This window comes from Sarcophilus harrisii, chromosome 2 (genome assembly GCF_902635505.1).
Source record: "Sarcophilus harrisii chromosome 2, mSarHar1.11, whole genome shotgun sequence".
NCBI classification, from domain to species: Eukaryota; Metazoa; Chordata; class Mammalia; order Dasyuromorphia; family Dasyuridae; genus Sarcophilus; species Sarcophilus harrisii.
Window position 1 is genome coordinate 358,079,314 of NC_045427.1, and position 27,384 is coordinate 358,106,697.

Sequence of the window (27,384 nt, forward strand, 5' to 3'; positions counted from 1 at the left end):
AATGCATCTACATTCTGCACATTACTGGTTATTTAAATCACAAATGAATACAGATAAGTATCTTCAATACTTGATAACTTGGATGGTACTGATATTTGAGGGGAGAAAAAGAATAACACATCTTAGCCTGAGATTTAGAGTAGAAGACACTCTCATGCCTGTCACATGAAAATGGCCAATGTGAAGCAATGAAGCGAAAAATGGCCCTACATAGTAGGGATGATCTGGATTCTAATCTTGCCTCTGAGATATTCTGGTTGTGTGATTTGGGAGAAAATCATTCATCTCTGAGTGCTCCATAGATTCTCAGGAAGTTGTAGAAAGGTTGCACATCTGCATTTGGAATCATTTGATGTGTCTTAAACAAAGAGAACTTGTGCCAAGTCCTATGCTAGGCACTGAGAGGGTAAAAAGATAAAAAAATTATACAGTAAGCTATAGGAGCTTACATCCTATTGGGGAAGACAACTATACTCAGGTATACCCTGGACCAGACCAATTAGCTAATAATTGTCATTGAGGAAATCCTCTCTGTCAAAGCTGATTTGCACATAAGGAATATATACAAGACAAATATAAGGCAGTTTTGAGTTTTGGGGGAGGCAGACAGGCATTAAACTGGGTAAGTAGGAATCAAGAGAGTCTCTCTATATAAGCTGGAGCTCTAGCTTAGTCTCAAAGGAAAGGAAAGAAAAGACTGTAAGAGGTGTAAGAATGCATTCCAGGCATTGGAGAGAGCAATATGCAAAGGAAAAGAGATCAGAAATGGAGTTTCACAGTGGCTTCTAAAATCTTCACTGGTAGATTTATAATTAATGTTGCCACAGGGATCACAGAATTTAGAGTGAAGCTCATTTAGTCTAAACCTCTCATTTTATAGATATGGAAACTGAGGCCTAGAGAGAGAAGTGAATAAGGTTATAATAGTGAATAGAACCAGGAACTAAATTTATGCTTACAATCCAGGACTCTATCAAACTGCCTTCAGGATAAAATTGGAGCTGCTTATTCTGGAATTCAAGGAACTCCCATTACTTACTTTTAATCCATTATCTAACTTTTCCAGTTTTACTTCAACCCATCATCAAATTACTTAATCTCAGATCTAGAAGGAAACTCAAATCCATCTCATCTTGCCCATATCTGACAAGTGGTCATGTAACCTTCCTCTGCAGGCACTACCATTCTTTGGGTCTCCAAGGTTCATTATCCTCAATTTCTCCTTTTCCCTTACTCTATACAGCCAATAGTCAAAATCTTGCTGTTCTTGCATCCAAAAGTCTCTTTATCCAAACAGCTGCCGCTTTAGTTTAGACTCATCATTTCTTACCTGCATTATTTCAATTAAATTCAATTCAGACTGAGCATGGCTCAAGCCTCTTATTTCTTCAACCCATTCTACATACCACTGACGAAGTGATATTTCTTAAATATATCATTTATAGGATGACTCTAATCAATCAACTGTAGTAATTTCCTATCGCCTTTACAATAAGATATAAACTTCTCTATTTAGATTGAAAAACCTTTCATGAACTGACCCAGATCTGCCTCAGCTTTCTAGCCTCATAGAATACAACTTCCCCTTCTCCTCTTACACTACGCAATTAAGCAATCCAGTCATCTCTTATCCTTTACATAGAAATGAAATTCTATCTCTATGCTATTGCACTATTTCTCATGTCTGCAATGCACTCCTTCCTGACCTTTGTCCCATATTATTCCATAAATACATATTTGTGTGTGTGTGTGTGTGTGTGTGTGTGTGTACTTGTCTTTTCCATTAGAATGTTTCTTAGAAGACTAGTTTCATTCATTGTATCTTTAGCAGCTAGGAAATTAGCAATGGGCACTTTAATAAATCAGTTTTACATAGTTCACAAAGCACATTACAATTATTATCCCTATCTGATCCTTCTAACAACCCTATAAGATAGTTGCTACTATTATCCCCACTTAAAGATAAGGAAACTGAGGCAGACAGGTTAAGTGATTTGCCCAGAATAACATAGGTAATAAAGGCCTGGGATGGGATTTAAACTTCGGTCTACTTGATTCAAGGTCCAGCACTCTAATTCATTGCACCATATTTACCTGTTAATTGAGTGATTTTTTTTTAAACTTTTGGTGATGGAAAATCCTCTCTCTCCAGAGTAGCATGATACAATAAATGGCACATGGGATTTAAGAGCATGGAAAATATAAGTTCAAATCCCAGTTCAGATACTTACTCCTTTGTGACACTGGGCAAGTCAAAATCTCACTAACCTTCAGTTGTCCCATGTGTATAAATGTGTTACAATAGTATTTATTATGCAGAACTGTTGTGAGGATCAAATAAGCATGTGTAAGGCTTGTTGCAAACCTTAAAGCACTATATAGAGTGGAGCTGCAGCTGAATAATACTATTTGCTAATCATGGGCAACATGTGCAATTCGACAAGGCCACATGTTGGTTTTGTTGAACTTTAAAAAACCAACAACTTATAAGGCAAAACTTTGTGACAAGCTGAGGTAAATTTAGTAAGTGGAGAGGAATGAAGGTACATACAAAAATAATAGGTGTGGAAGCAAAAGAATTAATTTTTTTTTTTAAGTTGATTGGATTACAGCAAATGCTTTTTAAACTGGGGTTCCTGGACTCATTTTAATAATTGATTTCCTTTAATTCCTTGTATTTTATAAACTTCATCAGACTGCGAAAGGGGTCTGTGATGCAAAAAAGTTAAGAACTTTTAGCCTACAACTGTAGATTTCATTTCTTTATTTTGTAAATTGGGACATGTACCTTTACTGTGATATTTTTTCAATTCATCATTTCCTAAAAATCCTTGACAGTGGCTTAGTAATCATACCTGCTAATTCTTTCATTACATACTTTGTCTAATTTGGGTAACTTGAGCTCAAAAGCACCAAGGATGCGCTTTCATTATCTTCTTATCCTGGACAACAACTCCCTATTAGTCATATTTGTTCTATCTTTTTCCAAGCTAGAAACTCTTTTCTTTGGCAGAGAAGAGTTGAATAGCTGGGGCTCCTCTCAGTCTGTGAGTACCATTTACTTCATGTCTCCAGGGCAGTGGTCCAATCCCTTCTTTGATTCTTCTCTTTTGTCCAATATAGCTAAACAAAACAAACAAACAAAAGCCCAGCTATCCCTTAGCTTACTTCATCAGATTCTGATCTTATGACCTGGTCTTTACCTTGATTGCCTATCCTTTAGATGTGCTCAGATTTGTTAATGCTCTTAAATTGGGTTATCTCAATGCTTTTCTTACCATAATGCATCTATTTCTGAGTCAATAACCTCTATTGACAACATACCTGTCCCCCCAAAAAAGATTGGGGAACTACTGTTACAGTTTTAGCAAAATACAATGAATTGTCACCTGCCACCATGTCAGAATATTTTATTTTATATTTTTTGATACAAAGAACACTGATGATAATAAGACTGTAAAGGAATCCAATGGCCAAAAGGAAAAGACTGGCTATAAAAAGTCAGCTATATTCTAAGTAAAAATAGCCACCCAGTGCAATAATCATCTTTCTCCAAGTAGTAAATGCCTAACTTATCTTGTTAAAATTTTCATTTTAGAAGTCAAAGGAAACAACAGGATCATAGGCGCATATATTTAAAGCTGAAAGGGAACTTTCCTATCATTTAGTTTAACCATTTCATTTTAGAGATGAGGAAACTAAGGCCCCTATATAGAAGGGAAGTGACTTGCTTAAAATCATAGTGTTAAGAGAGACTGGATTTGAACTCATGTCTCAGATCTGGCCCTTAATTTATCATGATCAATTTTTGTTACAAGGAAAGGTTTAGTGGGCAGAAGTAGGTTGAAAATAGAGAAAGTACATTTAGAAATAAATGTGATTTTTCATTGTACTACCACTGCCTTGTCTCATTGCTGAAACTCTTAGTTTCATTGCTGCTTGAACTACCATTATGACACAAATATATAAAACCCTGTTAAGTATTTATTGATTGTTTATGATGTTAAGTCCTTTGGGAAATAACAAAATATATAAATATGGACCTTTCTATCAAGCCACTTTGGATTTATTTAGGAAAGACAGGATAATATGCATATATATATATATATATATATATATATGTATTCAAGAATTAAATTGTGTAATGGATTATATAGATGCATGGAAGAATATATGTTCTGCAGTAATTAGAGTAAGTATGCTAGTATCACACATTACTGCTTAAAAACTTCTAACTCCTGGCAGTCTTCATAAGTCCCTTGTCTAATAGTGAGTCTGCCTCCATCCTCTCTTCTCAGACTTTTCACAATACACTCCTTAACTATATTTCATGTCCCAACCAAATGGATGATTATTTGCTTTCCCTTGAATAGATAACTCAATTTCCTAGAATCACAAGAGCTGGAAGAAAATAAAAAGGTTATCTCATTTCTTCTTGAGGCAGTCCACTACATTTCTGGACAGTTTTAATTATTGGAAAGTTTTATATACATTGAGATGAAATCAGCTTTTCTATAACTTCTACTCCATTAGTAGTCCTAGTCATTCCTTTTGCAGTCAAGAAGATTAAGTCTAATATCTCTTTAATATGATAACCAATCTCAAATAACTGAAGAATGTAATTGTATTTCTCCTAAGTCTTCTATCTGTGCGAAAAAGTCCTAGTGTCTTCAGCAAATCCTCCTTACTGTACAGACTTGAGTTAATGACTCTGGATTTAATTTTGACCAATAAGAAGAAATGATTGGTTAGTAACAGCAACAATGATTTTTAAAAGTACCCATATTTAAATGGTACTTTACAATTAACAAAGTATTTTTATAGTTGATATTTATAAAGTACTTTATAACTTACAAAGTTACAAATATTATGTGAATAAATCTGGTCAAAAGTAATGAGATGTTAATATGCCACAAGAAATGAAGAATATAAAGAATTCAGAGAAAGTTGGAAAGACACTGAATGTCATGACAACCTCACAATAGACATTTTCACTTTACAGATAGAGAAAATGATGTTGCTAAGAGATATGACTTGCCTAAAGACAAAGTTATTAAAAGTGAAAACAAGATTTGAAACCAGGTTTCCTATACCTATACACGCAGTTTTTTTTTTCCACTTCAATTCACAAAACAAACAAATGAATCCTTGAAAACAAAGTGTCAATGTTATCTTAGAATTTATAAAATATAAGGGAGAAAATGTTGGCATAGTTGGAGAAATATTGACAAAATTTAGGAAATTCCTTATTTACAAAGTTTGTAGAAATGATAGAATGACAGACATAATCTTACGACTAAAAACAAGGGTGAATGGGACCATGTGGAGATTTGGATCTCAAGTTGCATGAAGTCACATGATCTCTGGGCCTAGAGATCTCTAAAAAGATCCTAAGTCAGTGACTGGAAGTGACAGGAAGTGATCCACAGGAAGCAGACAACATTGGTGATCATTGATCAAGGATGGTTACTTCCTTTTAGTCTATCCAATAAAAGGCTTGGGTCTTTTGCTATTTAAATCCTGACATGGGCCTCTCCTTGCAGGAACTAAATAAATGCTTTCCCTTTGTACCTGAAGATGTCTCTGATTAGTTAATTTGGGAAAGGAGGTCTAGCACTTATCCCTCCCAAGGGGAATACTAACTCAATAGAGAGTAATCTCTAAAAAATAAAATTCTGATAATTGGATCGAATGAGCTAGATGGGATTGAAAAGGTAAAATCTATAGACTTTGTATTGAAATTTTAGACATATTTAAAGTTTAAAAGGAGATGGGCAAGTCACTCCAAAAACCCCAACAGTATTAGGTAACTAGGCTCAAGATCACTAAGCAAAAAGTAAAAGAAGGGAATGTAATTAAAGATAAATAAGAGAGTACTAAGCTGCAAAATGGGTTCAACTAATAAAAGACGTTAAGGAAAAACCTTAGAAATGTAAATTTGAAGCAAAAGAATAAAAAAGGGATAGGTCTAATGTTTAGAGATAGCTGAGATCATTAAAATAAAGACACAGTTATTTAATTCGAATTAGTCTTGACCAAGGAGAAAATTAAAATAAACATAGTTAAAAAAAGAACTGAAGTTCAAGATATTTAAGATAGTAAAGTGCCATGCTGCTTTATTTGCATTCAAGTTTCTGGACTCAGAAGAATTCTACATAAAGGTACTTAAGAGAACTTGTTTTATTTTTCATATAGAAGAGATAGGGGCTACAGAACAGAAACCAAATTTTTGAAAAGTTCCAGACCAAATTAGTAAATAGTCAACTTATCAAAAGTGATAATACATGCAAAGCATTTTGCAAATCTGCTATAGAGCTTGTTAGCTATTTTTAAGTACTAATAACTCTTCTAATGCTCCATCATAACACAAGGGTATCTGAGCTCTCAAAGGTTTTGAGCCTATTAATGGACTTAACATCTAAGGAAGGAATGGCCTAGCTATATTTGGAAAGGCTCATCAATAAAAATCTGGCCACCAGATAACAATTTTTTTTTAAACCACAGCCACTCAATGACTTTAATTCTGCAACTTGTGTCGAGGATGGGCTAGAGTAAATAATACCTTATTAAAGTCACAGTTTTTCTAGTGCAAAATCATCTAGGGAAAGGGGGTTGAAATTTGGTTGAACATTTTTTTTGAACATATAATTCAAGACTGAATCCCTTTTAGTGTCTAGTATAAGGATTCATTAAACATGGTTCTCATTCTTAGGGAATTTATAATTTATATTTACATTAGGAGGATGAAAGATGTTTACATTTAATTACTGGACAAAAATGGATGAAAATTAAAATTTAACTTAAAAGAAAATTTAAAGAGGAGACATTAGGAGAGGATTCACAGAAGAAGAGGCATTTAGGTGGTTTTCCTAACTTTTAATAATGGGAATGAATTTCAGTCGGGGGGATGGTGGTAGTGGTGGTGTGGTAGTTGTTTGGTAGAAGTGACTGTTACATTAAAAACAAAATACCTCAAGTAAGAAAAAAGAAATAAGTGATTGCTTACTCAGAACTTTCAAAAGTACTATCCATAACCTATAGGACAATGTTGAAATTCCTTGGCCTAGAGTTTGAAGATACCTTCCTTTCCCAAACTGGCACCCATTTAGATTTCTATCTTTATCCCTTTTTAATTCCTTAATACAAATTCTCCATCCCAACTGGTAAGTTAAAAGTTCTCATTTTTGTAACACATCCTATATGTTTCTACTTCCCTAACTTTGCTCACATCATTTTCTGTTACTCCCACCTACCTATGTGAAATGCTCTTTCATTGGTTTTTCTTCTTTTCCAAATCCTATATATAATTCAAAGCCACTCAAGGTGATCTCTTTTAACACCTTCACTGATGATCCTGTTAGAAACACATTCTTTTTTGAATTCCTATACCATATAGTACCATAATATTCATGAATGAACCTGAGTCAACAAAAAGAAATTCAAATGTTTGCATAACATCCCATTTTTATATATCTTTAAAAAAATTACTATTTTAGTTTTTTTGTTTTCAACATTTTTATACGATTTTGATTTCTACTTTTTTCTTCTTCTCTCCCACAATGTCAAGCAAACTAACATAGATTACACATGTACAATGACATTAAACATATTTCCACATAAGTCATGTTGTGAAAGAAATCATGGTGTTATTCAGAACAAAAGGGAAAAACCATGAGAAAGGAAAAAAAAAATGAAGATAGTATGCTTCAATCTGCATTCAGGTTCCACAGTTCTTTCTCAGAATGTGGACAGCATTTTTCATTATGAGACTTTTGGAATTGTTTTAGATCATTTATATTGTTGAGAAGAGCTAAGCCTATCAAAGTTGATCATCACACAATGTTTTCATTACTTAAGGAGGCAAAGAAGTGTATTTTTCAGAAAGATTTTTGTCCCAAAAGGTTAAACTAAAAAAAAAAGTTTCAAAGTTTAAAGCCCCAATTCTGGAAAACTTGATTCTTACAAAGGATTCAGTTTTCAAGGATTCAGGATAAACATGATTTTACTTAACCACTATAATCCATACAATAATAATATTTTTAGGGACTGGTTTCTATATTGCATTTGTGATATATAACATTTTTCTTCTCGTTTTATAGTCAAACATCCAATAAAACAAAACAGAAAAAAAGTGACAAAATGAAGTAGTTTACAAATATTTCTGCCTCCTTCATTAGTGAGCATTAACTTTTATTTCTTATATTATACTACTCTATAACAGAACTTTACTCATATGTAGTTTCATACAACTGATTACACAAGTATGTGTACCAAATAAAAAGACCAATAACTAAACCAAGAACTTGATACTGTTGGTTGCAATCTAGTCTAATATTTGACATTCCCAGCTGCTTGACTCACAAGTAATAAACTACTACATTGGAGATGATGACTCAAACCATGCAATTAATTACTACTTGGTAACTGAAATAATATAAAAAAAATAAATATTTAGTAGGTATTTTTCCCCATTTACTCCCACTTTAAGACTAGCTTATTCAAAGTTTAAGCAGACTGTTGAGATCATAGAATCAGAGATTTAGAACTGGAAAGGATCTCTTTGTTCCAGAACAGATTAATCAACAGTCTTAAGAGCAATAGGAAGGTATCAAATAAATAAGACACTCACTTGTAGATCATCACTGTTGTCGTTGACAATATTTTCTTTAACTAGAAAGTGGTTCAAAATAACTGTTGCTCATGAAAAACAGCGACTTTGACAAAAGAGACAATTAAAGCCATGCTAGAAATAAATTAAATTTGAAGTTACCCAAAATATACTAATCTTAATTCCTTGTTTTTAGTTTTTATATTTAGAGATATGATATCCTATCCCAAAAAATGTTCAGACTTTGGAAAAGTTGTCAATTAATTCTACTACAACTAAATCTTAGGGTTACAATAAACTACAAAACATATAAATACATATACATGTGTATATACATTAAGTCACTGCATATGTATGATATTAATATAGTTTTGAAAATAAGAGGAAAATATCAGAGTTACAGTAGATATAATTATCATATTATAGTAGTTATATATATTAGATAACACATATACACACGATAGTAGTTATTAATACTTCCAGGTTAACTCAGATTTAAACAGAAGATAATTTAATTAACTTCTGTTGAAATATGTTTAAAAAGATAAGTACATATTTCTCAAGTATTTCGCAGTTGATTTATTTATTTATTTATCCATTCAAAATTACTGTTAATCAAATTATCACATGAGAGAGTGAAAAAAGAAACTTGGGAATCAAAAGACCCTACTGGGTTCTAGCCCTGACTCTCACTAACTCAACAAAGCTAGATGATACAGTTAATTCATTTGACTTATCTTCAATTTAAAAAATGAGGGGTTTGGACTAGATGACCTCTAGGAAAGTGGCTTCTCTATGTACCAACATAGGCAGTGTGGTGTGGCAGAAAGAACACTGGCTTCCGAATCTGAGTACTTAGATAGGTATTGTGATAAGTCACTTATCTTCTCTGGGTGTCAAGCTCTTAATCTGCAAAATGGTACCAATGTAAAGAGTCCTTCACAAGCTTAAACTACTATATAAATGTGACGTATCATATCATAACTATATTCTCTGGCCTAATAAAACTAACATTTTGTGATTCCAAGCATGAGTTTTAAAAATACATTTAAGTTACAATACAGAAATGAAGTCGGAGGGGAAAAAATAATATATATAGCCACTGTGACAGGTGTTTTACAAATATTATCTCATCTGATCTTTACAAAAATCCTGTGACTAGATATTTTTATTACCACCATTTTATATTGAGAGATTGGAGGCAAATAGAAATTAAATGACTTCGTTACACAGCTAATAAGTGTCAGAGGCTGGATTTGAATTTGGGTCTTTTTGACTCCAGGCCTAGTTACAGTTCAGATGCATTAACTAAAACTCAAAAATCCAAATAAATGTTCTTTCTAAACAATATATCATAAAAAGAATCACTTATATTTATGATTAAATGTCCTTGTGTAATGACACTTTATTTAAAGGCCATATAGGAATGCCATCAACATAATGTTCCATTAATCTGAATCCTGGAAATAATGCTAGGGACATGGAATATGTTGGTGAATGCAGAAAAAAAGTAAAGGATTCCTATATTTAAGTTCCAATAACATATGGAATTTAATAGATACTACCAGAAGAGGGAATGATTTCTAATTTATTTGGAATCTTCACCTACTACACAGGAAATTTGTATTTTCTTTTATACTCTATAGTATATAGACTATATACACTCTTTGGAAGCCATGCTGGGAAAAACAAATCTGGTGCTAAGAACACAAGATTTATGATAAAAACTTATTAATCCCAAAATACTTTCTTATTTCTGTTTCACAAATGGTTGTCTAGGTCTTCAGTTCTATATTATTATATCTATAACATTTCTTTACTATTAACTGAACCTAAGCTTCAAAATTGTCTCATTTGGTCTTTGTTTCATTTGCATCAGGCATAATTTTCCAATGAAACAGAAATAAGAGGCAGGTGATCTGATCTTCCAGAAAATGTTTTCCAGCATCTTTACTAATAGCAAAGCCTACTCTACTGTAATTCTAAGGTCTAGGGATATGGTGGGTTTTTTAACTGGCAAAGAGATCAATATTTGCAGAATTAGACTGCTATTAAATTTAATAAAAGTAGCTATTCATTTACTTGTCTCAATAAAGCCTATACATAAAATAATATTCAGTGCCAACAACAAAAAATTCAAATCAATCTAAGCATCAAAGCTCAGTGGATATTGTGCTCTAAGTCAAAAAGCTTTCTGTGTCTTGGCTTGAGCTAAGAGTATCGGCTCTGACAATTAATAGTTACATGCCTGCAGTTCAATTATCTAACATGTTTGACTTCTGTTTCTTCTACTGTGAATGGGCCAATAGTAGCATTACCTACCTAATAGGGTTGTTGTGAAGAAAGTCCTTTGCAAATCATAATATAAAAATAATTTATTATCATCATTATTATTTATATACTTAAAAAGAATACATCATAGTAGAAAAAGCACTTGTCCCATGACAAGAAGACCTCAGCACTATACCTAAGTGGCATGGCTATGGGCCAATTATTTAATTTATGTGAGCCTATTTTCTCATTTATAAAATGGGGTAGCACAATTTGTACTACCTACCTCAAAGGAACTAGTTTAGTGGATAGAGAACGAGCCATGGTGTCAGGAAGACTGGGCTCAAGATCAGCCTGTGCCATATACTGGTTAGTTGATCAGTTACTTGGCTTTCTCAATTCCTCAGGCAATTTTCTAAGACTAAGTTGCAAAGCAAAAATCAATGTGAACTGGTTAACAAAAGTTGTTATTAGGAGCTCCCTATACCAATGAATTCATAAGTCTGGCAAAAGCAAATAAAAACTCCTACCAATCTAACAAGGTTATTGTGAAAGTCAGAGACAGCTACATGTGCAATGGATAGAGCACAGGACCTACAGCCACGAACACCTGAATTCTAATCCAGTCTTAAGACCTAATGGCTATATGACTTTAGGAATGTCGCACATAACCTACCTGCCTCACTTTTCTTATATATAAAGATGGAATAACATTGTCTTACAGGTTTATTTTAAGAATGATTTTATTTGTAAAGCACTTTGTAAACATTAAAATGCTATACAAGTGCTAGTTTTCATTGTTATTATGATGATGTCAAATTATAAAGTAGGCTCTTTGCCCAAGACCTTCTCTGAGAGACATTATGGCATGGAGATGACCCTGATATTCCCAAAGCTATGCTAACAAGGTCCAATTTCCTTCATATCTTTCTGATCAATCAGTCACTAAAAAGCATTTATTAAGCATATACTATATGTCAGGTACTTGCCTGGGGATATAAGAGCAAAAGTTCTTTGAGGAGCTTACAATAATGCATCAAAGGAAGACAGAGACAAAGAAACAGAGAGACAGAGACAGAGGGACAAATAAAAGAGAGACAATAATTTGGAGGCAAGTTTAAGAGAGTAGGGATGAGGAAAAGCTTCATGTAGTACAGTTATCATTCTAAGCTATGAAAGAAGAGGGAAACCCTCAAAAATGGAGGTAGGAAGACAGTATTCAAACAGATAGGAAGAGAGGATGGTGTTAAAATGCTGTGAATCACATAATGGTTTAGTGAGGTGCAAAATGATGTTCTCTACTAAAAGGCTTCTATGACTAGAAGAAAAAGGTTTGGGCAGAATCTGTGGAGAATGCTGTAAAAAGCCAATAGAAAAGAAGATTAAACAAATAGTATGAAGCAGTAAAGACACAGTCACAGTTGCAGGTAGAGTAGCACTAGCGTTTAAAAGGAGGAATTCAAAATTGAAATGCAGTAAGTTGAGAAGATAAGGTGAAGATGAACTGATTATAATTCTAGGATTGAGGATTTGGGACTAGTGTAGGAGTGATGATGGATGACTGGGAAAGCAATGATTTCTTATTATTTCTTTGAACTCATTTCTGCTGCCTGCTCTGTAGCTTGTGACATTGCTGACCTCTCCTGCATAATATTCTCTTAGACTTCAGCTTTTTCTTGGCTTTCTTCCTATCTTTCAGGCCCTTCTTGGTCTCCTTAGCTAGACTATTATCCAGATCCTGCCGCCTAAACAGGGGAATCCCCAAAGGTTCTCTGTCCTTGGCTCTCTCTTGATAACATCATCAGCAATTATCTCAGTCTAGATGATCTCCAAATCTAAATATCTACTTTTCATCTCTCTCCCCCACATTCTACTATGAAATTATCAACTACTTACTAGAACCTTTATTTGGATGTCTCATAGAAATTTAAATGATAGCATGTCCAAAACAGAATTCCTCTATTACCCCTATATGCACTTCTCCAATTTTCCAGTACACAAGTTAAAAACTCTTTCAATATCCTTTGATCTGTAACCCATTTCCAAAATCTAATAAAATGCCACATCTTATCAATTTTATCTTCATAGCTCTAATATTGTCCATTTCTGTCTACTCACTTAGTGGCTAGCCTAGTGCAGGCTAAATGTTCTACTTTACTATCCAACCATTTGGTCTCTGTTCCATTTTTTATCTTTCTCTGGAAGTAAGATGATACAATAGATAAACTACAGAGCTTGGAATCAGGAAGGCATGACTTCAAATTCAGCCTTTGTGACCTTGGGCTACGTGACTCAGTTTTCTCAATTGTAAAATGGTAACATCATCAACTACTGTGCATGATTGTTACAAGGATCAAATGAGATATTTGTAAAGCACTACATAAAGATAATAACCTAATCATGTATGTGGACATCCCTGGAAAGTATATATTGCCAAGGTAGGTGAACATCATCCACAGCATTAAAAATTTTTCCATTTTCTGTAACCGATGGTTTTGTGAATCGATGGTGCTGGCTGGTAGAGAACTTTTTTTTTTTTTTTTGCTGTTGTTAGGATACTCTCATACTTTGTTGTATCTTAGCCTCAAGGGCTACAATAACTGACCAGCCATCTATGAACAGAAAGTCACATACCAACTCTTCTTCCACTTTAATCTTGGCTTGCAGCCTTTTTAAGTGGAAGAATTTATCATCAGTGCAACAGCTGAACCTAATATGCCATGTTCATCCCACTGAAAGCATTTGACAACATGGCTGAAAACATTGCACTAAAAAGCATGAAAACAAGTATAGAGCCTTGTTTTACTTCACTGGTGACTGAGAAAGTATCCAAACCCTAGGCAAGCATGCTGTCATGAAATTGATATACAACTGACAGACTTCTCCAAATTTCGACATAATTTTCTATAAGCCCTCACGACCAACAGTTATCAAAAGCCTTGATCAGATCACTGAATGTTGTATAGAGACCTTTGTGCTACTCCTGACATTTCTCCTAGACTCGTCAAGCAGCAAAAACCATATTGGCCATTCCTCAGACTCAGGCAAGAATCTTGCCAATAATGATTAAAAGACATTGCCTCTCACTCCCCATGTCATAAGACAATCTATTTCCATTATCTTTATAGAGATGAACAATCTGAACTCCTTGAGGAAGTTCTCTTCTTGATATAATCCAGAAAATTTCAGTCAGCTTTTTTTATGAGCAGTGGACTGCCTGCCTTGTAAATGCATGCTGAAATAGAATCAGAACCAGGTGTTTTGCCACACAAGTACATATTGGTTTTCAAAACTTCTTCAGTTGGAAATCGACTTCAACTTGAGATTAAACAGACAATGGTTTCAGCACTGATTGATGACAATCTGTTCAGAAAATTATGGAAGTATGGAAGTGTTCAGGCCATTTCTCTAGGACCATGTCTTTATTACTAATCAATGTAGCTCCATCAGTTGAGGAGTTGAGATGCAATATATGTCTTTGACCCATAAATAGCCTTCAGGGCATCATAAAAATATTTTAGCTGACTAATATCAGTATAAAACGGAATTCAATCTGCCTTCTTACTGAGCATCTTCTTACTGCATCTCTCTAAGCTTTTCTTGCACTTTATTTTTGATGGTGAATTAAATACTGCCTTCTTAGAGATGGATGAACTTAGAGATGGTTTATCCTGCTGATAAACCCTTTGGGATTCTCATTTGTCATTTAGCAGCTCCTATGCTTTCCTATCATTTTCTTAAATGTTTGTGAGTGTTCTGACCCAGATGAGTAAATGCAATGCTTTTCACTAAATCTCTGAAAGTTGCCCGTTCCTCTTCTGTTCCACTGTTGTCAACCTATGTGTTGATTCAACTTTCCATCCAAATAAACTGTTTTCTGCTCTGAAAGTACCATAATCCATTGACATTTAAGTCTTCTGTTGGTCATTTTGCCTTGTAGCTGAAACGTCTGTTGCATGTGAATATTTAGGTTGGAGAGAATAAGTCTATAATTAGTCCAGCACTCTGTACCAGACATTGCCTTTACACACATCCTGTCTCTTACAATGACATTATTTATTAAATGCCAACATTTGCTGTGAGGGTAGTAAATGGAAGATTATGTTGATGATGAGGTGGTCATAGATGCATGAAATTTTTAGGAATAATTGCTGTTGCTGTCTCCAGCTCATTCCTCCCAAAAACTTGCCACATCTGGTAGTCTAAGCCTATTCAAGCATTAAAGCCATCCAGAATTATAAGCTTGTCCTTTTTTGGCACATTGATAACAAGGGTCTCTAGGTAGGTCTTCATAAATTATTCTTTGATCTCACCAGAGTTTGTCATGGCAGGAGTATGGTGGGATGGAGTGTCTAAATAGATCTGATGTGATCATGAACTTAGAACTGGATAGGACCTCAGCACCTATCTAGCTGAACCACTTCAATTTCAGATGAAAAAACTGAAACCCAGAAAAGTGGAGTTATTTGTCCAAAGTAACATAGGTTGTAGCAGAAAAGAACTGATTGCTAGTGGTCCCATTTTCTGAATGCTGTCGCTCTCCAAATTAGTGAGGCTGATTCTTCAGACAATGACTTTCTGCATCTATACTTGAAGCCCTTCTGGTTTAGCAGGACCTGCTGAAATGTAGAGTCACTTTACATCACAATGAGCCAATGTGAGTATAGGATATACCACATATCCTTGGCATATTAATGCTCTAAGCTTTCATTTTCTGTAGATTTAACCCAAATTCGTTATGTAGGTTATTTAATTATTTACAAATTAAGTAATTTATCAATTTTTCACAAGAAAGGTATCATACATATAAAATAACAATATATATAATAATAATAATTAATTAAGTTTATAAATGAAAAGCAATTTAGTTGAAGGTTGGATCATAAATTTGGAATTGAAAAGAACCATAGAGGTCATCGAGCTCAACCCCCTAATTTTATGTCTGAGGTCTAGAAACTTGCCTAAGGTTAAATAGTGATATAAGTGGGATTTGAAGTGAGAATACTCACCTTCAAATCCATCCATTTTTTTTTTTTGGGGGGGGGAGTGGGAAAGGGGGCAATTGAGGTTAAGTGACTTGCCCATGGTCAAACAGCAAGTGAGTGTTGAGTGGATTTGAGGCTGGATTTGAACTCAGAGCCTCCTGACTTCTGGGCTGGGGCTTTATCCATTTAACCAAATCCAACCATCTTTCCACTTTGACATGCTGTGTTTCCTAAGCAGATGAGCTGATAAAGTAGTTGTTTTTTTTTTTTAAATCTATTTGGGGCAGATATAGCAAAATTATCCATGAATAAAGTATCCAATATAAATTATAGATCTAAATTTCTTTTACTATTGACATGTTTTTCCAAGACCAATTTTATGTAAATTTGAGTTAAGTGCTTTGTTAAAAAAAAAAAGTCTGTGTGTATGTATATATGCTTTAAAATATTTATTGATCAGTTAATATGAACAAAATCCTTTACATTCTAGTACTTTGACTCTATATTTTAATTAATAATTCAGTATTTTGCTAGTGTGAGTCCCTACTTCCACTAATAGATTTCAACTTCTCTATGCTAAAATAAATGATCTTTGAGAATTGCTACAGTTGGAAACTTCAACCCCACAAAGTCAATCTCAACATAATATGCTTGTCTATATTTACTTAGGTCGACCTGAGAAAGGAGCCTCAGTCTTCTGATGGACTCATACTTAAAAGTTTTTTTTCTCTCTCTCTTTTTAATTAAAGCTTTTTATTTCAAAACATACAACTTTTTTTCAACTTTGATATATATTTTAATTTCCATGATATAAAGAGGCATCTAAGCAGAAACTCAGTCCTAGGTGGCATGAAGGATAAAAAAGACATTAATATTACACACATGCATATATAATCTATATCATTAGAAATCAGATTTCTGAGGGCTTTCTTATTACAATATTCACAAGGGTGCCAGAGATGCAGTCACTTTGTTTAGGTTCTACTATTTCTTCCCATCCCATAAACTCATTATCAAGCACTCATCATCATCATCATCATCACTGGAGATTGTTTTAGCTTTGGTATTTATTCATCATTTGTCTCTGTTTTTCTGACTGAAGGATAAAACAACAACAACAACAAAATTCCTTCTAAAGCTCCCTGTAAATGGTGCTCAGAAAGGACAGGCAACTGGCTTCATGTGTAGTCTACCAACACCATATCCTTAGGTTAGGTACCTTTTGGTCTCCTGTCTGATGTGTAGTCTTCTCTGAAAGTGAGCTCCTTGAGGGCAGAATTTTCTTTTTCTTATTTAGCACAGTGCCTGGCACATAGTAGGAGCTCAATAAATTTGTATTATATGTGTTGTATTGTATTACATTGTATCTTAAGGGAAATTTAAACTAATACTGATCATCTCTGGAGAACAATTAAGTCTTATCGTTTATTCATTTAAACATATACTTGTGCATTTATAAAAAATAACATAATATTTATAAATGATCTGCTTTAACACTTAGTGAAGTTAAATACTTTAAGGACCAATTATATGTAAAATTGTATTAGATTAAAGAAACAAAGGATTAAGAAAAGTTGTATTTTCATGAAAACATCTAGTGGGTAAATAAGATTAAAACCAAATAGATATAAAATGCAAAATAGTATGGTTTCAAAACAAATTATCTGTCCTAAATTGTTCTTGACTACAGTGTTGTAGGTTCTCAAATGTATATCCATTTTTCCTAAATATCACCCTACCCAAGACTCAAAGATTCCTTTCCCCTAGTATCATAAAGATTTTTTACTCTCTCTGATGAATACACTAATATTGTGTTAAGCTAGTGATAACATCTCTGGAGTTGTGGTTGGTTTCTGTATTGATCAGTCTTTCAAAGTTGTTTTTCTTTACAATCTTGCCATTTAAATTGTTCTCCTAGTTTTACAAATCTTTCCAAGTTTCTCTGAATTCACTTTTCCCCCCTCATTTTTTGTGACACAATAATAAATTCATTACACGGAATATTATTTATTCAGCCATTTCCCAACTAATGGGCAAATCCCTTCACTTTCAGTTCTTTGCTACAAGAAGAGCTGCAATAAATATTCTTGGATAAATAGATCTTTTTCATATTTAAAAAATATCTCTTTGGAGCTATTGATTTAGTAGTAATAGTCTCACTATCAAAGGGCAGGCATAGTTAAATGATTCTTCAGGCAGAATTCCAAATTATTTTCTGGAATAGGTGGGTCAATTCACACCACTATCAACACTGATGTGCCTGTTTTCAGGCAGATTTGTGCCAATCTGATTAAGTATAAGGTAGAACCTTAATGCTGTTTTAATTTGCATTTTGTTTATATGAATGTTGACAGCTTGTATTTCTTCCTTTCAGAACTGCCTTTTCATAGCAATACTGTATTGATCTTTACTAGAAACTGAAAACTAGAGGCAAATTTACGAAATATTATGGTCTAAGGCAGAAGTATTAAACAATGCTTAAAATATAACAAAGAAATGTTGAGGAAAATAAATAAAAACATAATATAACACAGATAAAGTTAATGTATAGTTTTAAAAGTCAATATGTGGCCCCCCAGGGAACCATATCCATTTGAGTCTGAGACCATTTGATCAGCCAAAGGAGAGAAAAAGATGCCATTAGGGACTAGGGACTCTTATTCTTTGCTACTGATGAATTTTTGACCACTTTGGTTCTTAACCACAAAACATGTTTGTGAGTCTGTTTTTCATACTGCTAATTTTTTTTTCACCCAAGTGAAGTTTTGTGCCTTTTTAGACTATACACATTGTGTCTAACAATGGTTATATATAATTGGCTAAGATGAAGCAAATAAGCAAAACGTTTCAAAAAAAAGGTCACAAGTCTCAACACTCACATTTTAAATGCAAAATAGTTTAATACTTTTGAGAGTGGTTCTTAGGACTACTCTGGGGGAAAAAACCTCATTTATTACAAATCTAACAACTTAAGAATAATTTCCAGCAAATGTTGTTTATAGCAAAATATGCCGCTCAAAAATGAAATTGACACTGCTTTTTTCAATTTGGTATTTTTGTTCATAAAACTTAGAACTAAAAGTTTTCTTGGATCATTTAGTCCAACTCACTAGAGATGAAGAAACTAAAGCTAAAAAGAACTGAAAGTGATTGGTTGTTATATGGACAGTTAAATGGCAAAGCTACTTTTATAATCTGGGTATTCTTGATTCCCAGTCTTTTTAACACCCTACAAAACCATAATTTTTTTTTTTTTTTTTTTTCACCATAGCTATACACACCTATCAAGTTAGGTCTCTTCTAAAGAAAAAGATCTTCTAATCATACCCTAGAACAAAGTTCAGAGAAATGTGTTAACTTGGTAGCAAATTCATTTTCTTTCTGAGCACCACCTTTAACATTTAGGATCATCCTTTTTTAGTTTTTATTTCTGGATCACTCTTTAGTCTACTGACATAGGAAGTGAAAGTTAAGCATGATAAAAATAGAAAGGACACATTTCTTATCTCTCCTGCATAGTGGGTAGGGAAAATCATCAAATCCTTTTTTATTTTGTAGGGTTTTTTCTTTCTTTGCTTTGAAGTCCAATTCTTTACTTCACACTCATCTTTCACTCATTAGAGTTGGCTGAACCAGCTAGGGGTGGGGTGGGGTGGAGTGGAGTACAACAGGAGGCTCTGACAAAGATAAGAGAACTGCAAGTACAGGCTAGTTTTTTGCTTTTACAAAGTCTTCTATTATGGCACACAAATTTTTCAATGAAGGAATTCAAGTGAAAAGAACACTACACTAGTTTCTATCCAAACCCTATCACACTGTCATCTTGGACAAATTATATAACTACTTTATGCCCAAGGTCCTTGCCTATGCTATCTGGTTTTTATATCCACATGAAAGGCAACACTGCATAGTGGACAGAGTGCTAGCTTTTGAATTAGAAAAGCCTGAGTTTAATTTATACCTCTGACAATATACATGCTGTATGACCCTAGGCAAATTGCTTAACTTCAACTCTAAGACTATATATAAGTTGTAAAAAAGTTGCTGAGTTGCACTGATAATAGGGTTTATCAGAGTTTTCCTACATCAATAAAATCACATATCTTTGACATAATCAAGCTTTTAAGGGGAAAAAAACGTTTCCATTTAATGAAATAAGGTATATTTCTTGCTCAAGAATCTACAGTAACAGAAAGGCCAAATGACAATTATAGCTGGCTCCACCCTTCCTTAGTATGCTGAACTGTATGCAAGACTTTTTTTTAACACCTCTGGGTAGTTCCCATCACTTCTTAAAAGCAATTAAGTTCAAATTTCAATAGAACATTAAAAATTCCATTGTACTCATAAAAAGTTCCTAATAAACTAGTCTCATTTATCCAAAGTATGAGGATAAATGTTATAATAGTACCACCACCAGCTCTTCCCACACAGCATAGTAGTATACTATAGTAGGAAGTATGCTGAATTTTGGAATTAGAAAATGTTCTGCTTCTACATGAACTCTATGTGAATTAAGGCAAGTCTGTTCATCTCTGTTTTTTCCATAAGTGAAATAAAAGGGTTGGACTAAATGCCTATGAGATCCCCTTCCCTGCAATTCTAAAAAACCTGAAATTAGTAAAATTCCAAAATAAGATTCATTTGGTCAGTTTAAAGAGTTAACGATTTAATATGGTGCTTTTTTATATTTGTATTTTGTCCTCACCATTATCTCCTTTTCCTATGTCTCCATGATCTCTTATTTCATCTTTATCTAACCACTGCCAGACCTGGCACCTTGCACACAGTAGGAACATGGAATGGAAAAGTACTTATTCAATGATGAGATGAAATTCTAAATGTAAGATATAAAAAGAAGAGCAAAACAGGTTTTTTGTTGTTGTAAGAAGCTTACATTCCAATTATGGGAAATGACATATTTAGGGGGGAGCATCTATAAGGTTGATGGAAAGATCCACTGGGCCTTAGGATTTTGTGTGAGACTTCATGGCAATGTTCAAGGGCCATTAGTGGTGGGGCAGATGTAAGGATCAGTGGATGTTTTTCTGGTGCTACCCATTGGGACCTGTTTTAAAGCCCTGGCTATAACCATAATGAGGTTAGGCGGGCTGTCAAGAAGTTGATGAAAGAAGACAGTAGTTGCAAGCAATGACTTTGAGGTCATCACTAGGAGCAAGGGGATGAAGCATTGGAATTAGAGTCAGTTAGCTCTAAGTTCAAATCTTGCCAAAGAGACTAGCTGTGTGATACTGTGGGAGTTACTTAACTTGTTTATCTTCGTGTTCCCATCTGTAAAATAAGGATAATAATTGTACCAGTATTGTTGTGAAGATAAAATGAGATATTATTTGTAGAGTGCTTTTCAAATCATAAAGCATTATTTAATTATTGTTGTTATTTGCAATATTCTCTCTAAAATGTAATATTCTCTTGTTGGGGTTTTCTTGGGGTCTCTGGAAGCAGTCTTCATTTCAGTTCAGTAATCACCACAAGTGCAGCCAGGGATTAAAGTCCAAATCCTTTATTGTCTATTTCCAACTCTTGTCTTCTTTCCTGTGACCCCGTTAGCTTTCTTATAGTCCAGATCCTTTATTATCTCCTTTCTTGGGCGGGGCAGCTTTCTGGAGTGCCTTTCAGTCTGGCCTTGGTTCCGCGTGCTTGAGCTCCTGCCTGCCTTCTCTGGCTTCTGAATCTCCTCCACTGAATAATGGCTGAGGTTCCGAGAGCTTTTAGTGCGCTTGTCTTTCTGGCCCTGAAAGCCTCTTGCTTATATGTCCCAAACTGAGTATACACAAATCATTATATCACTAGGAAACCATTATTTATTTGTAGGATTAAATCAGGACTAAACTTAGATTTAACCAGTCTTCTTAATTCCACTTAGTACCTTATTTCAAGTTCTGGCCCATAACTTCTCCTTGTAGGATTAAATCAATCATACTGAACCATGCTAAATTAGATAACTATTGTTCTGGCCCATAACAGTTATTCAGTCAAACTCCTTTTTCTTTGTATACATTACTCTTCAACTTAATGTCAGGTACATTGAAATTACTTTCTAACTACAGTAGTTTTGACCATTTTATTGCAGGAGGGCAAAAAGCTGTGGGTAGCTAGTAGACAACAAGGTAAATAAATTAGAGGCAGCTTCTGTCTAAGCTTCTGGTTTAACCGGGAATATAATAGGAGTGAGGCAAAAGTGAAGCAAAAGCAGATACCTATAACCCAACAAGAGATAATAATCACAGATAACAACTCACATTTACATAGCATTTTAAAGTTATTAAGTAATAACTTAAGCTACAGGAATCATGGAGAGCTTCAAGGAGGAGGTAGCATTTAAATTTAGCTTAAGATGGAAAAATTCTGGGATAGAACAAAATCTAAAACCTTCAATTTATGACTCATCATCTTATGAATAAGATCTATGTTGATCTCAATTAAGATTTTTTCTTTTTTTGCAGAAGTCCTCTGTCAAGACCACATGTCCTGGTTTTTTATTAGAAAAATATTGATTATCATAACTAAGGGGCTGTCTTTGCTCTATAAGAATATATATAGTCTAAACTAGGGAAAAAAGACATACTAGAAAAACAATACTAGAGGGAAAAAATAAACAAGCTAATAATAATGTGATAAAGACTCCCACACAGAACTATTCCTCAGATATGGGGCATTTTGTGGAATGATGGAAAGGGGGTAATTAATGTACTACTATACAACATCCTCAAGAAAATTGCTCCCCCATATCATCTGCTAAGTCATGCCAGTAGAAAACGAATATATTAGAAGCAACAAGTTTAGATAAGTGAACTGACAGCTTGATTTGAGATTGGAAATCAACTAAGCTTCTAGCTTTCATTTCAGTTTTACCTCTATTGAAGTAGCAGCAGTGCCCCAGTTTAATATTTTGGGGCAAAGGTAGCAATATGCCAACTAGTTACAATAAATACAACTTTTCGGATGAAGGAATAGCACTTTAGCTGAACAAAGCCTCAAAAAGAAATGAACAATGCATATGCTTTTAAAAAAAAAAGCAGGTTATAGCTTTAGCTTACATTTTCTATAATTACAAGGCTTCATTAATGCTAATTAGAAAAGTACACAATTTTAGTTTCTCTGGCAGATTATTTATTATAAGAGATGACAAAAGAAGATTTCATTAGGTTACAATTCACATTTGTATAGTGTTTTAAGATTTGTTAAATTGAGGTGGGTAGTATAAATATCATTAGTCTCATTGATGAATAAAGGAAAAGTTTCAGGGAAATTTATTCACTTGCCTAGGATCACAAAACTACTTAAATTTCTGAGTAATAATTAAAATGCTTTTCACTACACATGCTATCTCTCAATTACTTTATTATTTTTACTACTGAAAGTTATCATTTACAATATACAATGAAATATATGATGCTAAAATATGGGGGAAATAAGCTAAGAGATAAATGAAGTAGACATATACTTCTTTCACAATGTTTCTTTCTTAACACATCAGGCCAGGAAGAGGCCATCAGTGTGTTCAGCTAGGATTGTAGGCTCTTCTAGCAGGATGTTCCCACCCACTTCTAAGATTAGCTGTATGTGTCCTAAGCAGCAAAAGGGAAGCTATGCCTCCAGATGCATTCTGGTGTCCTAGGTGGGGGGGCCAAAGGAAAATCAATATAAAACTCCCTGCTGACTGTCATGGGAAAAGTGCTCAGCAGAATCTATATATACTTCATCATGACACATTGTGATACAAAGTCTAATGTTGAAAAACACGGAAGAAATATTCTCCACTCAAAAAATTTTTCAAATATTTAAACTGATAAACACCAAGGGCTGAAGGTGCTCTATATCAATCTGTAGAGAATGAAAAGAACACTTGCCTAGGAGGCTGAAGACCAGTGCCAGCTTTGTGTCAACTTGAAGAAGAATACAGAACTGGAAGGCTTAGCAGTCCCTACTTATCAAATCTAATCCTTTCATTTGATGGATCAAGAAACTGAACCCCGGAAGTTATTCAGCTAGTAAAATGCAAACAGGTATTCTGACTCCAAATCCTATGATATTTCCATTATATTCCCATTTTAACTTCTCCAAATGTTAATCTTGCATTTGTAAAAGAGACCAACAACCAGGCTACTACCATAATCCAAGAGCAAGGTGATAACAGGACTGCAACAGAGAACTATCAGAGGAGAAAATGGGGTTTATGTGAGAGTGTGAAGGTCTTGTCAATAGAGTAGATATAGGAAGAGATGATGATGATAACAAATACTTATATGGTATTTGCTATGTGCTAAGTGCTTTACAATTATTATTTCATTTAATCATCACAACAATCCTGGGAGTCAAGTATTATTTATTAGCTCCATTTTACAGCTGAAGAAACGGAGGAAAACAGAAATTAAGTGAATTGTTCAGATCACATAGCTACTAAGTGTCTGAGGTTGAACTTAGGTCCTCCTGAATTCCAGGTCCAATGGACCTGTGCCACCTAGATCAGTGGTTCTCAAACTCTTTTTCTCAGTATCTTTACAGTATTAACAACTATTGAGAATATGTCCAAAGAGTTTTTGTTTATATGGGTTACATAATATTTATCATAAATAGAAAAAAAAACTAATTTTGAATTTGTAGACCCTCTAAAAAGATTTCAAAGACGCTCCAGGATTCACTGTACCACACTTTGAGAACCACTGAACTAGATAGTGAAAAGCAGAAGATGACACCTGGATTTTTAGTTTAACTATAGTTTTATCTAAATGTAAAGTATTATTTGGAATTTCATTCTTTATCTTGATTGAATATACTGGTTGACATATAAAAACAGTTTGCAGTAGTAGATAGTGAGTTGGAACTAGAGTCTGAAAGACCTGGGGGGTTCAAGTACTACCTCTGGCATACTTATTGACTATGACCCTAGTTAAGGAACTTAACCTCTCAAAGTCAAAGGCAAATCTCTTAAAACCACAATGCACAATGCATCTATTAAGATTATTAGGGAAAGTTTCCTTACCAAGAGTTTCCCTACACCAATGGAGAAAAAACACACTTGTTAAGACAAAATTTATAATGGAGATTATTCTTTTAAAAATGTAGTAACAAAGTTAAAACTTTTATAAAGTAAAACAAAAATTCAACCCTTTGGAAAAAAGAAAACAAAGTATTTTTTTTTCCCCAAATGATCTGTACTAAGTCACTCAGGTTTTAGGTTTTAACAATACGTGATGCATGGAGAACTCAATGCCTTGGCACAATAAAGGATGCATTTCTGTAGAACTTTCAAAATTCAGAAATAAAGAAACAGGTAATGAATACCAATTATCTTTGTGTCCAAACAGGGTTATTGTGACACACATAAAATACACACATGAACAGGACCCACATGTGCAAAAATGTTTGTGGCAGCCCTCTTTGTAGTGGCCAGAAACTGGAAACAACGAATGTCTATCAATTGGAGAATGGCTGAATAAATTATGATATAGGAATGGTAAGGAATATTATTGTTCTGTAAGAAACGACCAGCAGGATGATTTCAGAAAGGTCTGGAGAGACTTACATGAACTGATGCTAAGTGAAATGAGCAGAACCAGGAAATCATTACACATGGCAACAAGACTATACAATGATCAGTTCTGATGGACTCGGCTCTCTTCAACAATGAGATGATTCAAATCAGTTCCAATTGTTCAGTGATGAAGAAAGTCATCTACACCCAGAGAGAGGCCTGTGGGAACTGAGTGTGGACCACATTTTCTTCCCCCCCCCCTTTTTTTTTTATTTTATTATAGTAACTTTTTATTGACAGAATCCATGCCAGGATAATTTTTTTTTTTTACAACATTATCCCTTGCACTCACTCCTGTTCTGATTTTTTCCCTCCCATCCTCCACCCCCTCCCTCCCCTAGATGGCAAGCAGTCCTATATATGTTGAATATGTCCTAGTATATCCTAGATACAATGTATGTGTGCAGATCCAAACAGTTTTCTTGTTGCACAGGGAGAATTGGATTCAGAAGGTAAAAATAACCCGGGAAGAAAAACAAAAATGCAAACAGTTTACATTCATTTCCCAGTGTTTTTTCTTTGGGTGTAGCTGCTTCTGTCCATCATTGATCAAATGAAACTGAATTAGGTCTCTTTGTCAAAGAAATCCACTTCCATCAGATTACATCTTCATACAGTATCATCGTTGACATATACAATGATCTCTTGGTTCTGCTCATTTCACTTAGCATCAGTTCATGTAATTCTCTCCAAGCCTCTGTGGACCACATTTTCACGCTTTCTGTTGATGTTTGCTTGCGTTTTGTTTCCTTCTCAGGATTTTTTTTCTTTCTAGATCTGAATTTTCTTGTGCGGCAAGATAACTAAATATGTATACATATATTGGATTTAACATATATTTTTAACATATTTAATGTGTATTGGACTATCTCCCATCTAGAGGAGGGAGTGGGGAGGAAGGAAAAAATTGGAACAGAAAGTTTTGCAAGGGCCAATGTTGAAAAATTACCCATGCATATATTTTGTAAATAAAAAGCTTTCATTAAAAAAATAAATAAAATACACATATGCTGCATTAGACCAAATATACTTAAAATTATATATTGAAAAATAAAACAGTATATATAGCTTCTGGTCAAGTTTTATACAACTTGGATTTGACAGAAATATGTAAGAATGTATTCAGACAAGATATTTCAAGATATTTCAGATGAGATATATTTATACAGAGAAGTTGAGAATGAGGGGGAATGAGGTGTTTTTTTTTAAAGTTATATAGTGTTATCTTAAGGATGGTTATTTATACTTTAAAAATTATCAAATTACATTAATAATATCTGTAAAACTTTAGTGTTTCCATTTCATGGAACATGGCTATTTACAATAAATCCAATATGATTGATATTAAGCATACAATCAACTCTATATTAGAAGTTTCTCTTATTTTATGCATTATACAAATTTCTAGGGATTCCATATGGCTTTGCAGCTGAGAACTAACAGAAGCTGGGATTTGCAGTATAAGGGTCACTTTTTTTTTTTTTAAGCATATATCAAAGTTAATAAAACCAGAAATTCCACTAGCAAAGAAATGTCAATTCAGCTTGAGAAGATAGGTAAATATAGCACAGGGATTATATAATATTAAACAAAAATATCTGAAATTAATTGTAGTACCAAGAAAAGCCAAAGAGTAGAATTTACAAAGGAGATTTCAGCTCAGGAATATAATTCCTAATAGAGTAATCCAAAAATTCAATTGACTGCCTTAGAAAGTTGTAAAAAAGCCATTTTCTTCACTGGCATCATCCTAGCAAAAACATTTTTTTTTTTTTTTTTTTTTTTTAAACACAATAGATTCATGTACTAAGCAGGAGTTTAAAGGTCTCAAGAATCTACGGCCTTAGTTTCTCATCTGTAAGTGAAGAAAGGAGCTGGCCCTTTATATTGCTAACAATTTACAAGTTTATGTCTAGATACAAGTAATCAAATTAGATTTCTACATGGATATTAAGATATTT

The 27,384-nt window shown here is 33.9% G+C and overlaps 1 protein-coding gene across 15 annotated transcripts in view; it reads right to left on the reverse strand.

Moving 5' to 3' along the window:
• PPP2R5C (protein phosphatase 2 regulatory subunit B'gamma) overlaps positions 1-27,384 on the reverse strand; it is a 204,500-nt gene that overhangs the window by 80,266 nt on the left and 96,850 nt on the right. The window contains exon 1 of one of the 15 annotated variants that reach the window (XM_031953241.1): positions 7,254-7,349. The exons of the other annotated variants lie outside the window; for them this stretch is intronic. The gene's annotated coding sequence lies outside the window, so the exon portion shown is untranslated. Of the gene's footprint in view, positions 1-7,253; positions 7,350-27,384 lie in introns of those variants that run through there. 15 annotated transcript variants of the gene reach the window in all.